Source organism: Castor canadensis, chromosome 19 (assembly GCF_047511655.1).
Source record: "Castor canadensis chromosome 19, mCasCan1.hap1v2, whole genome shotgun sequence".
Taxonomy (NCBI): Eukaryota; Metazoa; Chordata; class Mammalia; order Rodentia; family Castoridae; genus Castor; species Castor canadensis.
The window spans coordinates 33,554,983-33,578,156 of NC_133404.1; the positions used below are offsets into that span (position 1 = coordinate 33,554,983).

General features: G+C 37.8%; 1 long non-coding RNA gene across 1 annotated transcript in view; it reads left to right on the top strand.

Moving 5' to 3' along the window:
• The window catches only part of LOC141419240 (uncharacterized), a 55,518-nt gene extending 54,426 nt beyond the window's left edge, over positions 1–1,092 (top strand). The window contains exon 3 of the long non-coding RNA XR_012443992.1: positions 614–1,092. This is a non-coding gene — a long non-coding RNA (uncharacterized lncRNA). The remainder of the gene's footprint in view (positions 1–613) is intronic.
• Positions 1,093–23,174: the final 22,082 nt, after the last annotated feature.

The following is a 23,174-nucleotide window of genomic DNA, read 5'->3' on the forward strand; positions in this document are numbered from 1 at the left end:
CCAATAAAAAGTAAGAATCAGCTGTCAGGACTCTGAGAACTTCCCAAGGACCCAGTTCTCTCTGGGAGCTGCAATCAAGAGCTTTAAACACCTCTGGAGCCCCACCTCACCCCGGGAGCCTGTGCACCTGTCAGTTATCTTTCCACACTCAGATCTAGGCAGAGAACCAGAGCAGAGTACAGAGAGAGGTTGTCCTAGGGTCCTGCCACTCACCTGGGTACCTATCCCTCATTTCTTCCTTCCTCATTGGGTGATGACCTGTGTTGCCTGTCATCTGATGACTCCCTCCTTTCTCTGCCTTTCTGTGTCTTGATGCTAAGTCTATTACCTTAAAGCCTGGACCACTTGATCCAGGCTTGGAGGCAGAGCCTGGCCAGCCTCATTAGAATTCATGTGTGTTTAACCCCACACACTGAGTTGGGTAGGCAGCTTAAGTACACATTTGTAAAAGGAATAAATACTGTCCAGGAGACAAAACTTGGTCATTGGTTGTTTGACATCTGATATTTTAAAAAATATTTCATTTTCCTACCATTTGGTGGGGACTATGCTATGTATTACAGATATGCTAGTAGAGGAAATTCACTGATTTACTGACTTTTCTATATTTCAGCAAAGAATACCAACAGCTAAACAAGTGATTGCCATGCATGAGATGGGATGAGATTGAAGAGATGAAAATTTAGCACCTCGAGGCTCCATCTTGTACAGAAACACAATATATATTGACTTTGGACTTTACTCTTCAATGTCTAGTATTAGCTAAGAATTCATTGCTTTTGCCCACTTCCTGCTCAATCTAGATTTTTCTCTTGACTCAACTGGTCAGAGTGTGTGTGGGGGGAATGGTGGTGGTGCTTTCTTGACGTTGGCATAAATCCAAACCTGTGTAGTGATACCAGCACTGGTGGGGGCCTATGGCAGCCATCTAGAAATTCACCTACCAGCCATCCTTGTGAAGACGTCTGGATTTTCAGCCCTCCTCACTTCTTCTGAAACAAAGGGCAGAAAGACATGGAGTGGTCTAGGGTCTAATTAAAAGTGTCTCTAAGTGGAGGTGAGAATTTCAAAGGCCAATAAAAGCTGTTGAGTACAAAGTGTCTGGATGGTCAAGTAATTGTTCTTTTTTTCAATTTTCTAAAGAAATTTGTAATCTAAAAAGAATAGTGTTAAAGAAGATGTTCTTTAATTTAGTTTGGTGTTTGATTACTTTTTTTTAAGTAAAATCATACTCTCTGGAAATAGGTGAGTCACCACAGGATCTGGGGGTACTTTTTGACATTAATGAGAAGTTTGGCCCTTCATGCAAGGTTAATTTACTTGGGATGAAACCATAGATGGTTCAACTTCCTATCATGCTTTCCAGAAAACCTTGCAGCCTGGGATCCTCCAGGCAAAGCTCATTTGCATTTTTTATCTCCCTGCCGTCACTTCTGAAATTCCAGTGGTCATGTTCAAACATAACTTACCAGAAGAGTCATTTCAGTCAGAATCATCTTAATTTTCAATGACATTTTTGAGTCTCAAAATCTGGGCCGTGGAGACTTCTCTATTTTGACATGCTCATTCTAGTGAATCAATTCAATCTTAAGAAATTGATGTAAAAGTTAAAACTATGTTTTTTCCATAGGGTTCCTCTGTCCAGCCAAGGAGGGTGCTTTCTTTTTACTTTTATCTTATTGTGTAGACTTTTATTTTCTACTTTGAGCATTTGTAAACTGCAATGGAAAATGTGCTTTCTATTGCTCCTGAGTTAGAAATGAATTTTTTTTTTATTATTGTGCAGGGTAGAGGTATATTGTGGCATCTACAAAAGTTCTTACAATATATCAAATATATCATACTTATCCCACCAAGGCACACACCAAAAGGAGATTGAATGAATTACTAACATTCCTTTTTGGGGGGTGAGTTGTATTGGTAGGGAGAGCCCTACTTGGGAAGTCAGTGGACCTGTGCTTGGAACCTACCTCTCTGAAAAAGGGGAGATTGTATGGTATTTCTACTTGTTGTGTGAAGATTATAGTATAGGGAAGGTTTAGCACAGTGCCTGGCCCATTGAAAGGCTGGATAAAAGGAAGCAATTATTATTACCTCTCATTGGCAAACTTGTCTGATTCACCTGGGGTTATTGTAATTTCTGTGTTAAGAAACAAATGGCCATAAAACCCACCCTTTAAGTCAGTGCTTGCTGATTCACAGTACTGGGACACTGGATGAAATATATTTTCCATTTGGAAAGTCCAGTGCTGTTTAGAATTCTAAATAGTGGGGGTGGGGAGGAGAAAAGGAACTAGAAAACAAGGTTTTGCAAATAATAAAATACCTGAGAGAAGAAGAGGCTGGATCTAAAACCAAAGACGCATTCTTTCATTCTGCAGATATTTAATTACTTAACATTTGCTAGATCCTGTGGGAGATATATAGTGGATTTAAGAGTTACAGTCTTCACAAATATGCTTTTTTTCTTCTCTTTAACTATACCAGATAACTAAGAAGCCCTCATTTCTTCTCAGTAGCTACAAAGTGTGTGGGATATTTAAATTTTGAAACCAATTTAATGTGTTAAAGGTGGCTTGGACCTATGGCTAACTTAGTCATTTCTGTTTTGTTAAGTCACTTCTACTTTACCCAGGTTCTGAGCAGGAGCCATTGCTCAGATTCATGGGAATAGACTCAGATCCTCACAGAGCCCACTGAAATCTTGCTCCTATGTGGTCTTTGTATGAAGGCATTGGCCCTGATTGCATACTCTGCATAATCATCTTTGGTTGAGGTAAAGCACTCTCCTTCCAGCACCACTACTTCACAGTAATTCACTTCTCTTGAGGTCAGGCTGTGAACAATTCAGTCCTCAACCTGGAAGGAAAAGGTATCTTCTGGGGTGTTGTACATAGGAAATGTTTGATGTCATTAATAAAAGTGGGAAGGGCTAATAATGGATTTGAGATGTTTATTGAATATTTAGGTATATTTGCATGGTGGTCTTCTAAAATGTGAAGTGAACACTTGGGAAGTGTGTTAGTCAGTTTTTTCATACTATAGCAATACCTGAGATAATCAGCTTATAAAAAGGAAAGGATTTTTCGGCTCACAGTCTTGGAGGTTTCAGTCTGTGATTGGTCCGCCCACTGCTTTTGGGTCTGTGGTAAGGTAGCATATCATGGTGCCAAAACTGTTCATCTCATGGGTGGGACACAGAAGAGAGGACAAGGAATGTGCTGGCATTTTAATGGCTTCAAGATCATACTTTCAATAACCAGAAGACCTCACACTAGGCTCCACCTCTTAAAGATTCTATCACCTCCCAGTAGCACTGTGGATAAGAACCAAGCCTTTAACACATGAAGGTTTAGGGGAACAGTTATCCAAACTATTATAGGAATCAATCTGTTCAGTGGTACTATCTGAAGTTTTGAGGCCAGGAGAGATTGATAGAACAATAATGCCGCCATTTTATAAATCATTGGCCATTTTATCCTCAGGTCTCACCTCTTGGAAAATGGAGCCATTCCCAATAACAGCCCCGCCCTTTAGCAAAATTTCTTTGGCTCCAAGACAAGCTCCACCCAAGCTCCACCCCTATCAGGGACCTCTGCTTTGTGCCAACCTCTTACCCTCCCTCTTCTATAAAAAGCCATGCCTGGCCTGGACTGCTCTCTTCCTGCTCCATCTTTCCCAGGTCAGCCAGGTGGCTCGTGCCTGTCATTAAACCCTGATCTTAGATGTGAGATTTTCTCGTGAGCTTTCTTTATGAGTGGCATTTTTCCTAGCAGAGAACACTACTGGTGTGTTAGATGGTGGATGGTGGGGCGATGATCTTCCAGGATCTACGGTGGAGGGAGTCATCATGTATAAGTTTAACCTTCTCCTGATTCTGTAATTCCATCACATCAGGAGGAATGAGAGTGTTTTCCCATACTCACGCTCTTGGATAGCCTCTTGTTCATGGTGAAGTGGTTTACTAGAGTTCCAGCAATTCATCTCCACTCTTATAATTCTTGTCTGCTGTTTTTCCACTGTGGAGTGGAAAGTCACTTGGAAAGTGCCCAGTGGTGCCCTGGTAACTACTGGATGACTGAGGAGCAAGGTAACCATGGTGCCTGGGAGCACACACCAATCTGGTAACTAATGGGATTTCCAAGTCAATCACAAATGAAGCCTCTCAAGCTTGATATCCAATCTTGTCTGTATAAGACCAGATGGCAGAAGAGGGGCAAAAGGCAAATGCCAGAGGGCTCAGAGTTGAGGGATCTGAGGTATAGTTGAGAGGCTGAGCATAGGAGAGGAGCATGCTCTATGGAGGTAGCTCTTTATGTGCCTTTTCGGTCAGATGGCCTGGAGTCACTCTGACACTGACATTCTTGCTTAGATCCTGGCCTAAGGGCTGTGAGTAGAGTGATCCATGGTAGAGCGCTTGTCTACAATGCACACAGCCTTGGGTTCGATTTCCAGCACCATAAACAAATAAGCAACATTCTTGGCCTAATTCTTAACCCAAGCCCCTAGTTCCTTGACTCCCCCATATCTCAGTTTCCTCCAGGGATTAGGGATCAAGATTGAGAAACTCTGATCTTTCTTCTGCTTCCTTTCTAGCTTTTCCTAACAGTTAATGCCTGCTAGATTAGCTTTGACCTTGTTCTAAGCTATGTTCTCAAATTCCCTGCTTATTCCCATCTGTTGGATCTCCACTGTGATACTCAGGCCTAATTTCTGCTTCTGGGAAATCCACTGGAATGGCTCTCCTGGTGCTACGCGTGTGTGTCATCTTCTAGTTCTTGCTACATGAATTTATACTCAGTCTTCTTAGTGTTTGGTCAAGGGTACTGATTTTTGCTGAAAACTACTGTGTGTGGGGTGTTATCTCTCAAAAAGGTTCAAAGTAGACTTGTAATTCTTATTTAATAGGCTACAAAAGAAGGCTCAGACAGGTTCAGCAACTTGCCTAAGGCCACAGAACAAAAGGTGGCAGGTGCTAGGATTAACTGTCACACAGGTTTGGTTCTAAAGCACACTCTCTTTCCATGATTATAGGTGGCTTCCAAGGTATGAGGAAGTTAGAAAGGTGAAGACAAATGTGGTCAGGAAACGTAGGCCAGGAGTTTAAGATCTTTATAGGCATGAGTCACTCCAGAGTGGAGGGGGAAGACTTGCTAAAGACGGAGTGGAGAAAAAGGTCACCAGGATGAAGGAAGTGGAGGGGCATTCTCTTGGAGGTTTCAGAGGAGTCATCAGCATGACACAGATCAGAGGGAACTGCTTTTCTGGGTTTAAAACCAGAGGTAATAAATAATGCTTCCTTTGGAAGTGGCTGTTGGGAGAGAGTTATCAATAGACTGATGATTACTGTATTCCACTGACCTCTAGACACAATCCTGTTATTTCCACACATGCTGTACGTGTTGGTACCAGATTTGCCCATATCATTGGACCAGTAATCTTGACCACAAACCTCCAGGAAGTATCAACTTAACATTTGTGAGAAAAACACAAATGTCACATTTCTGGTTAGCCATAAATAGAAATGTATCCACTTTCCCTGATGTTCCCAATGTAACGTATCTCAATCCAAACTCAGCAGCCCCCACCCAAGTATTTGTAGAATAGCTAACATTCTTCCTTTTCCTCTTAAAAGGAGGATTAATACCACCTGTCTCAGCTAACATTCATGGGATTCAGCAGGAAAAACAGTATTAGGAAGGGAAAGCTCCTTTGAATGCAGTATTTTAGGATTAATTTCTTTGGTTGCTAAACTGCTACCTTTGTATTCAAAGGTGATAAGACATTTTCTGGCAGAGAGACAGAGACATCTCAGAAAGGTATCAAGTTAAAAGAAGACTGAGGAAAAGATTTGAGCCAAAGTCGTTGGAGGAGGGTGAGGGAGTGGTGGCAGGGGTTGCTTACATTTTCCTCTTACTGTTACAGTTGAGGGAAGGGTTGTGGTCATCACCTCATTGCCCCATCCAAGCCCTTCTTCTATGGAAGGTATTAATCTGGTCCCTCCTTCCAACTGGATCCTTGCCAGCTTGCTGGGGCTGCTCTATAGCTTCCTCTGTGTGTGTAAAACAGGGAAGATGCAGTGCCTCCATGTTCAAGGGCTATCTTTGAACTGGGAGTACAGAAACTTGGTTTTGACCTGGCATTCAAATAGAATGTCAACATGGGCAGGACATTTAACCTTTTGCTGTCTAATGCTTTTTCCCTTTTCTAGACTAGAAATAATGGAATTCTCTTGCAGAAATGTTGGAAAGATTAATGAGTTAGTGTTTAGTGAAGTACTTTGAGATTCTCAGATGAAAGCTGCTACATAGTAATTACAAAAACACTTTGTTCTTACATAGTGTCTTTCTTCCAAGGAGCTCAAACTGCTTTATAGCAATTATTTCATTAATCCTCACAGCATCCCTCTATAGCAGGTAGTAATTATTGTCCTATCAAGTATTTGGAATACAGAGAGGTAAAATGACCTGGATAAGGACACACAGCATGTCATTGGTAAAAACATCTACTGAATTCAGATCTGATCCATTCATTAATTGAGTCACATAATCACCCACTATTTACTCATGATTACAGTCCAGACACTTGTGCTGTTGCATAAGGGAGGACATGATGAAAAACTAAGCAAAATGCATTCTCTACCATTGAAGAGATTAAATTTGTCCACCTGAACTGGTAAATAAGTAATGATAATAAAATACAGCAATCACCTTATAGGAGCAAGCATGCATTCAAAGGAGGTAAAAAGAAAGAAAGTAGTAATTTGGCTTTAATCAAAGAGATATCAGGTGAGTGACGAGTTCTCCAATAGAAAACAAGTTGAAGAAACATATCTCAAATAAAGGAATGAGGGAGCATGATAAATCTGGGGAGAGAGACCTACTTGGCAGGGTGTGACCAAAGGGCTTTTAAGAAAAAGAAGGACCTAAGAAATTTGAACCTTATGTGTGCAAGGCAGTTGAGAAACATTGGAGGTTGGTCAAGGAGAAAGAATGAGGTCAGCTTTACCTTTACAGTAGTCTTCCCTTATTTAAAGTTTTACTTTCTATGGTTTCCAGTATATGTTGTCAATTGTGGTTTGAAAATAGTAAATGGAAAATTCCAGAAATAACTCATGCTTTACGTTGCATGACTTTCTGAATAGTGTGATGAAACTTTGCACCATCCTGCTCTGTCCCATGAGGGAAATGCGTAATCTCTTTGCCTAGAGTAGCCATGCTGTATATACACTACCTGCCCATTGGTCTCTTGGTGGCTATCTTGGTTATGATGATATTGCGCTGTTGTGTTCAAGGATTTATTATTATTTAATAGTGGCCCCAAAGCACATGAGTACTGACATTTGTCATGTGGGTATGTCCAAAAGAGGCCAGAAAGTATTTTCTTTTAAGGATCATCTGCTATCACAAGAAGAAGGGTGAATATAGTATAATGAGATATTTTGAGAGAAAAAGAAAAAAAACATACAAAGTATATGGTTACAAGTTTTCTATTTATTATTAGTTTTTGCTATTGATCCCTTAGGGTACTATCTTTAGTTTTAGACTTCCTTGGGGGAGGTGTTTTATAATGTGTTCCCCAGGGAAAAAGGAAGCCTACTGCACATTGAGAAAATTAGCTCTGGTGGCTGAGTATGAGAAGGTTTTGATGTAGAAGTGAGCCAGTTCAGAAACCAGGAGAACAGTTTCCTGACTCAAAATCCATACCAGTCCCTGGGTCATTCTTCTCAGTAGTTTTAGAGAAGAATGTTGTTTTATAATTCAATGTTGTTTGTAATTCTACAAGTGGAACTTCAAGAAAACAGCTATAAGCGTGCCCTTTCATGGCTAGTATGTTTTCTTATTACAAGAAGCATACAACTGTCTTAAAAAAAATCAGAAAACAATTGCTCTACAACCCAGCTTTTCAATGATAGTACTGTGAGTGACTGTCAGTCTTCTGCTTTGGAATCCATTAGGCAAAACAGTTAAGCCTACATCAATTACTTATTATAATAGAAAGTAAGCTTTTGTTGCAGTGTTTATTAAGTATCTCTTCAAATTAGATACAAGAGAATGATCTTCAATGCAAAAGAGTGTTCATTTTTATTTCACGTGGTTAATTATTCTGTGATTAGACATATTTATTTTTATTTTTACCCATGCTTATAACTACAGAATAAATTTTAAGAATGGTTTTCTGATCGCTTGTACTTTTTTTTTTCTTGTCAAAATGACTTTTAAGTGTCTGACAGAGAAAAAAGAAAATTCACTTTGCTGTATTAAAAGTTCTCAAAATGTTTTTCAGATGTGAGGGGATACAGATTCACAGGCTACTGGTGGAATGGAAGAGGTGGGTGCACTTGGTGTCAGAATGATGGCTATTTTGTACAAATCCCCTTATCTTTACTATTCCTGGAAGTCAGTGAGTTGAGAAAAGTCACAAATCCAAAATATTCTGCACAATTTAAATCCTGACACATGGCTGGTTCAACAATTCCGTGCCTTTTTGACATACAGTAAACACTTCCTTACTATCTGGCAATTGATTCATTTTAAATGTATATATTTTCTGAGCAACACTGGTATTATACAGAATATATCTTATTTGTTCTTAAGTACAATGTGTGTATAAATTAGGATAGGCAAGGTTATGCTGCAGTAAGAAACATCTCTGGGCATCAATGGCTTGAGTGATAAAGGTTTAATTCTGGCTCATGGAAAGTTCATGGCAGATCTGAGTGATTTTCCAGAGTGCCGACCCCTAGGCCACAGCTCTAAACTCACTTTCCTCTCAACATGCACTTCAGTGATTGATTGCTAAAGTGGAGTTAGAGAGAATTCACGTGGTGGCAATGAAAAGCTTCCGAGAACTTCCCCTCATCATGTCTACTCACGTTTCGTTGACCAAAGCAAGTCACACAGTCATGCTTAATTTTGAGGGAACATCAATTATAATTCTTCCTTGTGCCTACAAGGAGAACCATTTATTAGTCTACAATATAATGTTTCATGCAGGCTTTTATAAGCTGTTAAAAGCTAATATGTTATCCATTGGAAACCACCCCCCCCCACACACACACATTATTACCATTTAGGAAACTTGTATGTTAATATTGGAAAATCAAGTAATTTATTCTTTGGGTATTTGTGATATTATTAATGCTATTGCTTAACTGTGCACTGCAATATGAAACTGTTACTGGTTAGTGTCTTTTATTTAATGGTGATTTTTTTTTCTTTTTTTGCAGTACCAGGGTTTGAACTGAGGGTCTCACTTGGTAGGCAGGTGCTCTACCACTTGAGCCACTCCGCCAGCCCTAGTGGTGAACTATTTAAGGGTAGGGACTAGGTTTTCTTTTTTTCTGCAATCTTACTACCTAAAAAAGGCAGACACAGTGCAGGTAATAAAAATCTTTTATATTGTGATAGCAATAGTTTTTACTTTGTATGCACTCAGAAAAAAGGATAGGAGGGTAAGCTAAGTGGATTTTCCCCCAAAAAAAGAAACATGTCTTATTTTAGTCCTATTTTATCACCTTAGAAAGTACTTAAAAATTTTACATAGTTGGACTTTTGATATGTTTTTTAATTATACATTAAGAAAAAGTTGCCAGGTGTGATGGCACACAACTGTAATCCCAGCACATGGGCTGGGGAGATAGTTCAGTGGGAGAAATTTCATTTGGAATGCACAAGACTCCAGGCTCAATTTCTAGTACCGGAAAAAAACAGGAAGGAATCAAAATAGGAAGTTTTTGAAAGGTTGCTTTAGTGTGTGGGGGGGAGTGAAGTTCATCGGGCTTATTGTGGGAGGTTACATGGAAATCCTACTTTGCAAATTAACTCAACTAACCAACTCTAGGAACCTTATATTTCATGTGGAGTAGATTCTAATTTATTGTTTCTCAGGAAACATTAATGAAACTATCTTTCAGTATATTTAAGGTTCATTAATCCTGGGCTGGGCGTGGGGCTCAAGCAGTAGAGCACCTGCTTAGAGAGCTGGACACCCTGAGTTCAAATCCCAGTACTGTCAAAAAAAGTTTCATTAATAAAATGCTTAAGATGGAGTCCACTGTGTTCTCCTTAAATTTTTTTTTTCTCAGCGTTCTACTCATTTCTTTTAGCACTTTTAAACTAATTCCTCTTCCTCATTGCTAAGGGTACTCTTAGAAAGCATTTAAATGTCTATCCCTATTAGTTGAAATCTGTCTTTTTTGTTTTTTGGAAGTTCTAGAGTTTGAACTCAGAGCCTTGGTCTTGCTAAGCAGGCACTCTCCCACTGGAGCCATGTTCCTAGTTATTTTTGCTTCACTTATTTTTCTGGCAGGGTCTCATACTTTTGGCTGGGCTGGTCTTGGATCACAATCCTACTTATTCTTCCTGTGTAGGTGGGATTTCAGATATGAAGCACCACACCCAGCTTGTTTGTTGAGACAGAATCTTGCTAACTTTTTGGCTAGTTTAGCCTCAAAATGTGATCCTCTGGGTCTCTGTCTCCTTGGTAGCTGGGATTACAGCGTGCACCACCACGCCTCACTTTAGAAACTTTGAATCTATTTATACCTGCATTTTAGAGGGGTTACTGCTAAAGTCATGCTGTGTAGAAGAGACCACTGATGAGTTATGTGCTTGGTTTGTGGATTGCCTTTTGGTGCATCTAGAGTATCAGACAGTTTTCCTTGTTTCTTTGCCTCCTGGGCTCTGAAAGGAGGTAAAGGACCACTACAGGAATTAGACAAGTGGAAGCTACCTTTTATTACATAGGCACCGTAGAAAATGGTGGAGTCAGGTATTCCACGGACATCTTGGTTAAGTAAGGTCTCCTTTTCCAGGTGGCATGCCACTGTGTGTAGTTCAGCTAAGATCAGTCCCATGAGCAATTCCAAGGATAAGTGGCAGCAATCCTAAAATGCAAGGGGCTTGCTAGTTTAAAATTTCTTGTCCAAACTGTTGGATAACTATAGGTGACCAAGGTTGTTGGCAAGGAAGTAGAAGCAGAGGTGAGAGGAAAGAGAAGAAGGTTAGAAGGTCTCAAGAAGTTACAAGCAGGGCTGGAGGTGTGGTTAAAGCAGTTAGAGTGCCTGCTTTCTAAGTGTGAAACCCTGAATTCAAATCCCAGTCCAACCAGAAAAAAATAAAAAAATAAAAAAACCCAGAAATTTCTAGCAGCCAGAGAACTCCTACTTGTCACCTGAAAAGTTATCAGATGCTGCCTTAAGGGTCTCTTATTTTAGTAACAGTGTGGCAGAGTCTGTTTTAGAATTGCCTCAACAGTTTTTGGGTGGGAAAAAGGGAGACATGGTAAAACAGAAGAGGTTAAAGGATCAGGACTTCTAAATTGTTTCACTACTTTTTTTTTCTTTAAAAAAATCTGTTTTTCTAAATTAGTGTACATTTGAAAAGTGGTTTGGGGGTGGAGACCGCACATTTATTAATGTACCTGTATATATTTGATGTGCTATCTGTGTGCAGATAACATTACGTTCTGCCTTCATTTCATCCTATAGCAGTACATTCATTTTTTGGGAATGCTGTTCACGTACTAATCATTTTTAATAGCTATCTGTATTATGTTAGTTAAACTACTATATTTGAATTGATTCATATATAAAATTTTAGAGTTGGTCATCTTTCTGATTTTCAAGATTGTATATATTTACATAATGTAAACTGTTTATGTTAGTGTCTAAATTAGATCTTGACTCGGGCTTGCCCTCTTTTTCTTTCTCTTGGTTCCCAGGTGAATGCAGCCCAGAAAACTTGGAGATTTCTGACTCCCAGGGCTCATCTCCAAAGCGATGAACCCTAGAAGGTGATTTTCATGTAATAATTTTCTGTGCATAGTTTTAACCTCTTTTGGTGCATTTCTATTATTTCTTTGTCCTTACTGGTGGTTACACCAGCTCCCAGTTTAATATCATTTGCACATTTCATTAATATGTGGCTTACTCCCTCTTCGAGATCCTTAATAAAGATGTTAAATTAGATTGTATCTGACATTGACCCCTGGGGCACTGCAATGCTTTCAAGATATCCCGTTTTCCTGTCTGCAGTCTATAGAGCTCCTGCAGAATGCACAGGGCGCAGTTTCAGCCTGGGATAAATCTTCAATTTTAATTCTCAAGCAGAAGTCAAGTCATGTGGCTTGGGATAACTTGACATTGCCAGAACATCCTTGTAGTTGCTAGGAAGTCATATTTTAGCAATTAAGTTCAGGTTTGCCAGAATTATATGTCAGATTGCCAAACTGCTGACAATTACAAGAGATCACCTCTCTGTCTTGCATAAGTATTTCAGTCAAACCGAGAAGGCTCTTGTCTTTTTTAAAAAATGAAACTAGGCTTTTTTATTTCAAGGCTAGCAATCACCTTTCACCAGCTTTTAAATAACAACCTCTTCTGTGTTTCCAAGTAGATTTACTAAAGAAACAGTTGTACCAATACTCTGATGTAGACAGACTTCAGGGGACTATACCAGGTATCCCAACAAGAATCTGGATATGAAACCAACTTTAAAATTTCAGGAATTTATAATTAGTTCATCTTCCAAATTGGAAACATTTAATTTTTTAATAGAGAAGGTATAATACCATATGATAGTCTTGGTGTAGAATTTTTTAATAGAATAGACATAATACCATATGATAGTCTTGGTGTAGCATTTGTTTTAATCAGAGAAATCTATATATTTATATCAGACACAAAATTTCTTCAACTAAGTTATAGGATAATATCTTGAAAATTAAGTTGCATCACCAAGAAAAGCAGAATTCCTATGAAATTAATTTGACTATTAAGGAATATGTTCATTAATGATGTCATGTAAACTCTTCTAAATTACTCCAAGTGATCAAATATTTTAAATGTCCCATATTAGATGCTCTCATCAACTTCAAATATAAAAATAGTTTAAAGTGAACTTTGTTTTGTAGCATTGTTTGGTCTGCTCATAGACATCTACACTAGGACAATGACAGTTTCTATCAGAGAGAGAATGGTTTAAAAAATAAACAAAACCAGGATGTGAATATGGTCTTGGAAATGCAGTTTTTTTTGGAATGATAAGTACAACTAAAAGTACATTTCAGCATCAATTACACATTACTGCATCACTCTATGAGGTAACAGGGAAAATCCTCTACACCTGTGGTAGTTCATGCCTCCAGAGGATTTTTCAAACTTGCAATGATTCACTATGTCTTGGAAAGGCCAGTTTTCACCCAAGTAGCCCATTCCATTTGGGGACCTGAATTCTGGAGCATCCAAGCGAACCTCTTGGTGTTACCTGTTATCCCCTCATTGCCTTGCCCTGCCCCTACTCCAATGAAGAATACCTCACCTATGTTAAGAAATGGACAATGATTCAGACAGTTCTCTCAACAAAATGAAATAGAGTGATGTGTATAATGAAATATTTAGATCAATGTGGTTTGATTGGGTTGGATATTGGTAGTAAAACTTGGATAAATTCCTCAATTCCTGGCTTCTATTTTAGGCCAATAATGAGATATAAGAGTTTTACATTATACTCTCCTGTCTAGTTTTCAAGGTAAAAGTTGTCTGTAAAAGGAATTAACAATTCAAGATGATGCACAATTTGATGCTAAAGCAGAACAAAGAAGAGTTATTGCTCCCTAGAACCTGTGTGTGGCACTTGGTTCTCCTCCTTTTATAACTTTTCATTGGCTTCTAAAATCTGTGTAATTGTTCAGACTTCTTTCCCTTGATCTTGATATTCTTTTATATACTAGTATACTAATCAGTACCATCTTGAACTCAAGAATCTATGAAGGCCCAAACTGTTGTGCTAGATTTTTCTTTCTTACTCTGTGCTATGAGATAATAGGGGTTACCACACTTCTGGGGCCATTTGGCTTTCACCTAAGTCAGTCTGTTTGCAAATGTGGCTGTAGGTGTTCCAGCTTTTGTCTGCTGCTGTATCTTAACAAGTTAACTTAGCCAAAGTGCTTTTGATGAAGCTTATAATACAAGGTAGAAATTGTCTGCTGAATCACTGCAGAGGCCTTAATGCTGGGTTGCTCTTTTCACTGATTCTACTTACAAAATGTGATGTCCTTTCTCTGACCTCTTCATTCTTCTTTTTTTTGGGGGGGAGGGGGATGTCCAAATGTTTCCTTCTAATTCTTAGATGTGAAACCAAATCTTGAAGAAAAAAAGACCCAGAGCTGGCTTCTTATCCAGTATATGAGTCTAAACAACAAGAAGCCCCCAATATGCTCCCCTCCAAAAAAAAAAGCAGCAGAGGGGCTTTTCTCTACTGTAATGGGCTTTCTTTCTTCTTTTTTTTGGGTGGGGGTTGAGGAATGTTTATTATCTGAAAATCTGAAAATATTCAAAGAATTTCTTTTTACTAAAAAAACAGAATGGAAAGAAATGATTGTACAAAGAATAGAATCATATAGAGGCAAAATTGAGATTTTTTAAGAAAGCACAAAATTCATTTATGGTTCTTGCTATAAAATATGAGAGGTGATTCTACAACTCTCTGGCTTTCTTCTTTCAACTAGTACTTGCTCACTTGTCAACACTGAGCAGAATATTATAAACCATATTTTTCTCAGATCTCAGGTTTATACTACTTCACTGTTAGAAAACCTACTTTTAATTATTGTTTAGTATGCAATAAATGTTATGTGATATGGTGACTATGATGTGGCTGTAATAGTCTATTTAATCTGTGTTTTAGAATGGATGATGTTGCTACTATTTCATGCCATTTTAGTCCTTGAGCTGAAATGCTTACAAAATTATACAAAAAAAGAGAACTTACCCAGTGAATTTCTTAGACAAACCAATAGACACACATGAAAGAGAAATGTTAAAGTAACTTTTCTCTTAGACATTTTTGGTTCATAAAATGCATAGCTTAACACTTGCAACTTGGCCTTAACATGAAATAAGAAGTATTGCAATGATTTTGACTGTATGTAGTAGTGGACAGAGATTAAAGATGAAACTAGAAAGAATAGAATTGTACACACACTTGCACACAAAGCATGTACATGGATATACTAAATTTTTCTTGCACATCCCTTGTTTGTCAATGAACTCCATTTTGGGACTTTAGTTTCTGTGTTTATTTAATGGAGTTTATGGCACTTTCTTTATGTACCTCATAGTTCTGTGTGGATCATTTGTAAATAATACAAGTCAGGTAGCATCCCCTCCCTTGCATTGATGTCTTCCCTGAGTCTCTTTTTTGGCTCTCTGTAAGTCTTTGATCTGTCTTCTTCCTAGCTGGTCTCCTATCTTACAAATCTTCTTGGTAACTACTTTCTTTCAACCCCACTAGCTTCTTTAAGAAATATGAATTTGCCTTATCAAAACTTTCTATGAGAGGCTCCTTGGCATTCCACTCTAGGTTCATGCTCCCTCACTACCCCAGTTCTATGTTAGGCCTGTTCTCTAAACATCGTACCCTAAGTCCCATCTCCCTTGACATGTGCTAGAAGAGCTTCCTGCTGCCCTCATTCACAGAACTCATCTCAATTATAGCTTAATTCTTTGCCTGATTAAATGATATTAGATTAAGATTGACTTTTCTGCAGACTGTCATCTCTACCAGGGCCAGGCTTAGATCTGATTCATTGACCACTGTCCTGTAGAACTCAGCAGAGTACACTAGTCCCTTCTGATCCATGGGAAATGTGTTTCCAGACTCCCAGTGGATACCTCAAATCGTGGATAATATTGAACCATATATATAATATATTTTTCCCTATACATATATGCTTATGAGGAAATAAAAAACATTAACTTTTTCACTTAAACACCATATGGTTTCTCTTTGGTATATCCAAATTCCCAGCATCGCTCCTCGTGCATTTTGGGGTCATTATTTACTAAAATAAGCACTGTGATAATGTGACAGTCAATCTGATAACCAGGTTGGCTGCTAGGTGACTAACAAGAGAATAACCTACACAGCATACGCACTCTGGGAAAGGGATGATTTTACTTCTCAGGTGGGATGGAGCAGAACTGTGTGAAATTTCATCAGCAGTTTATTTCTGAAATTTTCCTCTTAATATTTTTGGACCATGTTTGACCACAGAAAACCGAAAGCACAGAAGGATAGATTACTGTGCCTGACACAGAATGTTTCTTAAGTGAGTAACAGAAAAGAGTAAGACGACACTGACAATACCCAGTTTTTGTGCACTGCTTATGCACAAAACATTAATTTTATGCACCTGAACCAATTGATCACAAAAGCAAAAATATAGATGCCATTTTTAAAAACATCTCTATAAATGGAGATTGACTTATGCACCACCTAGAAGAGTTTCAGAGGTAATACATTAATGCACAATTCTGTACAAATTTGGAATTTGGTTGGCTTTATTTTTCTTTTTTCTGTTGATGGGACTGAGGTTTGAACTCAGGACTTGGCACTTGCAAAGCAGGCACTCTACTGCTTGAGCTACACCTCGAGTCTGTTTTGCTGTAGAGAAGGGGTCTCACTATTTGCCCAGGCATGATCCTCCTGATCTCAGCCTCCCAAGTAGCTAAGATCACAGCCACCAGGCACCGGCTTGGTTGTCTTTTTAACATAAGTGCAGAAATGAAAGATTTATTAATGAAACAGAAATTCAAGTGAAATGTTTATTTGCTATCAAGGTAGTCACCTTCCTTATTTCATAACCAAATGTTTTTTCCAACTCAGTATTAAAGACAATATTCATTTGCATTTTCCTTTCACATCTGAAACATTAGGGTGGCATGGGTCTAACTGAAAAGTATTGAATTAAATTTGGAGATACATTTTTTGTCTGATGACCTTCGTCCTGTTGAGTTTGTCTAGGTTTCCATTCAAATCAAATGATCAAAGTACTGTCGAAAGAGGTGTAAGAAGCTATGACTACAAAGATTATAGCTATCTCTGTAATAATTTTTGGATTTTCAGGACTTGTTTAAAACATATGTGGTGTAAGTCAGTTTAAAACTTTACCTTTAAATATTCTTTAAAAATGAATATTCAGTATACCATTTTAATTCTAAGGCAAAATAAGATTTGCTTAAGTTTATGGATAAAAGTTGGCTTTATTAAACTGAAGGTTTTTTTTTTTCACTGAAGATTTTTATTGTAAGGCTATCTCATTGGAAAATTGAATTAAAAATAACCTTTTCCACTGTATCTGTTCATACACATGAAGTTGTTTGCATAGCATGACAAAGGAAAAATAAAATCAAGCATTCTGTACTAAAAGTTTAAAGATGCTATCGTTCTTTGAGAATTTACAACTGAAATTTAGGGCTATTCATGAAGAAAACCATGCATTTTATAGACAAGACTTTTTGTTTTCTTAATAGGTGGTCAGTTTGTGCAACAAGTTCACCAAAATGGTTCCAGAGGTAAACAGAGAAGATAAGAAAGAGGATGTCCATCTTTTTTTTTTTTTTTACCTTCTGTAAAGTTCAGATCATACATCATTTCTAATGAGCTTGATAAAGCATAGCAAGGCAAATGTGCCATAATTCATCATGGTTCCCATTTCAAAAGTGACAGGCAACCTAAGGGAAAAAAGTCTTTATTTTGTAGCAAGAAAAAAAAGGAGGAGAGATAATTACATTTAAAACAATGTAACCCTGAAAATTCACATCAAATATGGAAAATTGTCTTATATTGGGGTTTTGTTTGCCTTTATATTGTATCAAAACTTCCTGCTAATGCCTCTTAGGAGACATTAGTTTTTACATTTTGTTGAAATCTGTGAGAAAAATGAAAAAAATCTTTTCAAAAGTTGATGGATAATGTGCTTTTATTGGGGGAAATAGCAGTGTTTGTAGTTGTTAGAAAAATGCCATTAGCTTTCGTGCTATCCTGTTAAATACTATGACACAAAATGTTGAAAGGTCTAAATGAAATTCATTATGTAAAGAACCATAATGTACTTATAGCAATTTTCTGAGGATGTTTGCTTATTTCTAGAAATGGCTCAACAAAATAACATCGCAAAAATAAATGCATCTCCTTTTGCTGCAACAATTCCCTTTGGAATCAATCACATTTTCTTATAATTTGGATGAGCATCTTAGACCTCACACAGAGACAAGAGTTAGGAAGCAACTGAATATATATGGGACATAATCACATCTTTAATGCCTCAAGTCATTTTCCCTTATCTGCAAGAAAGGGTAGGGGAGGATGAGACACGATTTGGTCACTCTAAGAAAGATATGAGCCACTGTCGAAAAGAAATGTTAATTTTTACAGTGTTTCAGAACTATACATGCCCGTGTAATCACAAAATATGTCTCTTTTAATAATGGCTGAAGAAGGCAATTTGTCTTTATTAAGAAGTTTAAGGGTCATGTTTATTTAAAGTTATAATCTGCACAGTAATGAATAAATAACAGGAATGTTATGCAGGGGTAGTAGCCTTTTTATGTTTAGGATATAAGAAGGGTATTTACACAAAGATTTAAAATACAGAAACATGTTTGGTTTTAAGTAATTATAATTAATGAAGAAGTGGAATCTTCACCTTGAGGTGTTAGGGGTCAAGGTTCTGGGTTTAGAATAGAAATTGTTCTTTATAACATTCTTTGCACACTAGAACACATTATAGTTGGTGGATTTAGGGAAAAAAGTCATGTGGGACTTATAGTAATTGATTTTATATGGTATGATTAGATGCATATTTGCAAAACCAATTCCATCATCGCTATGTCCTTATCATTGGCTTTTTGTTTAATGGCATTCCAGTGGCAAACAGCCCAATCTACTTTCCATTGAATTATTAATATACCAAGGCATATTTTAAGTGTTTTTTAAGTACTCAAGAAGAGTTCCTTTCTACTATCTTTGAGTTTTTAACAGAAAAAAAAATAAAAGAGAAAATAAGATTCCTTAAATACTTCTGGTCAACTCAAATTTATTCTGTATAGTGAAACCCCAAATTGAGTTCTCACAAAAGTTTATCTGTTATTACTCAAAGTAGACTTGCTGTAAGGACAATGGCACTGGTTTTCTTCTTCTTGGCCCTGTCAAACGGAGGAGGTTGAAATTTCTTCCTTGACTACCTTTCCTGCCTCTTCTCTTCAGGAACAGTGCCAGGGATGGAGATCCAAAACTGAAACACAGGGCTCATAGTTAAAAGTGATAGATTTTACCCAAGGGGACTAAATAATGTGCCATCTTTGTCTCAGGGACTGGGGATATTTTCCATTATTGCAATTCCCTGCCTGACAGGTTTTTCAATTCTTTTTTTTTTCTTTTATTATTCGTATGTGCATACAATGCTTGGGTCATTTCTCCCCCATGCCCTCATCCCCTCCCTTACCACCCACTCCGCCCCCTCCCTCTCCCCCCAACCCCCTCAATACCCAGCAGATACTATTTTTCAATTCTTAATTAAAAGTTGATATTTGGTTCATGGCCTTCCCCTTTTCTTTCTATTCCTCTTTCATGCCCAGGGATTATGATAGTCTTTCTTTTAGGAAAAGAGAAAATTTAAAATTTAACCCAAAGTTCATTAATTTAATTTAGATTATTAGTTTTTCTTCTGATGCCCTAAATAAGTAATTTCATTTCTTGGCATTCCTACTTTTTCAGAAGTTTACTTTATTATACCTTCCCACTTATTCATCAGTGAACAAAATCTAATGGACTTACCTTTTACCATTCTTAAAGAATCAGTGATTTTTTTTTACCTTTACATTATTTTTTCCTCAAAGGCCTCTAAATAATGTAGAAACACAAAATGATTTTTGATGTGCACCTCTAGATCCTCATAGAATTTGAACTACAATTTACAATACAGGGTTTTAAAAAGAAGGGAAAAAAACAATAGCCTGAATTTTTCACTCTATTAAGTGATATTTTGTTTAGAAAGAATTGTTACAAGCATGATAGGGTTCAGCATCCAGTGACAAAAGAGCCACAGAGGTACACACTGAAAACTTTACCCTAGAGATGGAAGGCTGAAGGAAGACAGCACTTTAGTCATATCGTTATTCATAGAGATGGACTGACAAAGAAAGCATCCGGGTCATAACAATTTAAATAAAGACAAGTCAGTATTTTGGAAAGAGGGAGGGAGAACTGGGGAGGCACATTTGACAAGGACACAATTCAGTAGTTGAAGATTTTATAATCAGCCCTCTCCACATTTAATCATGGACCCTAGTTTGTTTGTTTCTCTTTCTCTCTCTCTTTCCCACCCTCTCTCTCCTTCCTCCCTCACTCTCTCTCTCTTCCTCCTCCTCCTTCTTCTTCCCTTCTTCTCTTCTCCTTCTCCTCCTATTCATTCTTTTTTCTTATTAATTCCTCCCCAGCCATATCTGCCAAAGTTATTGTCAGCTAGCCTAAGAAAGCTTGTGTCCCAATAAGGATGTCACTGGTGTCCAGGCTCTCCCTGGACACCCTGTTAACTTCATTCCTCTCTGAAATGTGACATGAACTCACAACCCAGCAGTCCTGGGGGGCATATTTTTAAGCTCAAAGTCAGAGGCCCACAGGCTGAGCCAGCCAAGCTTGGGAACATCTACTGGGCTTAGCTGGGAAGCAGCCTGTCCAGACTGCTTGGCCAGTGTTTGCTAATCTCCAAAGTACGTTTAGCACGACCTTCAAAGTTTTCTAGCCCTACTCCTCCCATGCTTTGATACCAGCAGTAGGAAAAGCAAGGAGCAAATCCTCCTGATTTAATGTCACATCCAAGAAGAAAAGGAAGAATCTGACCAAGCTTTGTTTCTGGCCTGAGAACTTGGGGAATTACCAAATATTTATGTTTCTCCTATTTCAGTCAGTGAACCTAAAAATCTAGCAACGTACCTTAGTTATTTAGTGAAAAAGAAATGCTTCCACCATGATCATGCCCGGTCAAGAGTGTGCCATTCCTAGGTCAGCAACAAACACCCTTTAAGTGACTGTGGGAAGAAAGAGGCCAGCCAGTATGTTGGAAAATAAAAATATTTAAAAATTTTCCCTTTGTGTTAAAAAAAATTATGTTAAAGCTATATTTATTTATTGTTCCTAGAGGCAACACAGGGAAACCAAAAGTCTTGTCCTTAAGGAATGAAAGTGGACATGGTGGGTTGTCAAGTAATTGAGAGTAGTAAAGATGCTAATGAATGGTATTTATTTTAATCAGGACACAAACTTCCCAGGACACTCTTCTCTTCCTTACTTCTGCCGCTGAGCCTCCTCTTGACCACATGGGTATAAGAAAACAGGACTTGGGTTTGGACCCCTGAGCAAGAGGACTTAGTAGTCCATCTATTTAAAACAACTGGATTTTTACTTTTTGCATGTAGGAAACCTAATTACACTCTGGTAAATTCTCTTCAGTGTACCAAACTCAGGGGAAAAAAAAAAAACACCCAAAAAACAGTGACAGAAACGGAAAGGCCAGAAAAGAGTCCCTAAGACCTAATGAATGCAAACTAAACACCTCTCCACAGAAATGTCAAACATTTCTCTTAGTACAAAACAAGGCTTAAAGAATTCTCTGCTTTTGTCTCTGGCCTAATTCCTTAAGCAGAGAGGGGGATTTTCCTCTGGGAGTGTTATTTCACAAAGAACGAAACAGCAAATAAACAAAAGACTCTCAAAGAGAGAGAGAGTATAAATAAAATTCATGACTCCTTAAAGAGTTTACACTGAAAGAATGTGTAGGATTATTTACAATTAAAGTGTAGCCCTCTAGGATAGTTATTATATATAGAGAAAGAGATAGATATCAAAAGAGTGAGAGTTCATTTGATTTTGTTCACCAGAAAATTGCACCTGGATTCCATCGATGTACAAAAAAGAAATTATGAAAAATCTTTTTACTGTAGTTTTTGTTACACATATGTAAAACATACACAGCATAGAATTCTCTGATTAGCTTATAACTTTTTATTAAAAAGCTGCAAGTGAAGTGTGTTTTGGCTGTTTGATTAAAAAAATAATAATAATCCTGAAAGACAAAGTTCTCAGCAAAAGTTGTCTGTGCAGTATGTGTGTGTAAAAGTAATTTTCTATATCTATCAGACTTTTTTTAATGAATGTTTTCAGGGGCTAAAGTATTTTGGGGGTTGAGCAAAAGGAAAGTTGCCGTAATCTATTAAGAAGTTTGAATTAACAGAAAAGGAGAAGGGACAAATTTGGAAATATCTAGTTTCCTGGCTATACTGGTTAATAGGAAAGAGGTTGAGAAGAGTTAGATGAACATGAAAGAAACACAAGGTTTCAGTATTAATGTACGAGGCAGACAGAAGTAAATGGTTATTAAGATAAAGAAGCAGAGGAGAAGGAAACTACTTGATTATAAATTATAGAGCAATTAGTCCTCTTTTCAAGAGTGCCTGTGTGTTTATTAGGCGTCAGAATCTCCTTGGAGTGTGACTTAAAACAATGCCGATAATAACGTTAAAAGCTTTAGTAGAAGAGCCATATAGACAAGTGGAGTTTAAAGGTAGAGTCACGGTTAAAAAAAAAAAGTGGGGGAATTGTAGGAGGCTTAAGTCCTGCGCCTGGGAGAGGGGGCAAGGATTGCAGAGTTTACAGCAGTTTAGATTGAGTCTTATCCTGACGTGCCTGTCTCAGTGAAATATCTGAAACATTTGGCCCCACGAGATTAAAAGAACAGTGCTTATAGTTAGCATCTGCTGCCCCCAACTCCAACTTTGCTACTAATAAAATTCAGCTCTATGGAAAAGAATTTGAATTCCAGCTGGGCAGTTTTCAAAATAAGATGAAAAGTTAAGCAGGCAATTGGTGTGTATTTAGGGCTCAAAACACCTTGCCCCCTAAGAAGACTTGAAGGAGTTAATCCCTTCTCAAGATAATCCACTAAAGACCATCCTTCATTATGATGTTAAAAGCAGGGATCACTGCCCGGGAGTCTTAACAAAAGGACAGGGGCTTTTCAGTCCCAACCACATTCTTCCCAGGTTAGAAACAGAAACTGCTGTGACTCTAGCTGAAAAATAGAGCAGGACTATTCTCTGAAATTAAATATTCAGATGGAAGGACGGAAGATCTACCATATTAACTAAATTCCTCATTGGACAGTTTACTAATCCTTTTGATTTAAAAAAAATGGTTTACTGTCATGAGAGAAATAACCCTGTGACTCAATAATTATACAATTTGAAATCACTTGATTTCACAGAAAAATGAATTTGTTGATGAAGGGTGTATTCAATTATCTCTCCCTCATAATATGTTCAATGCACACAG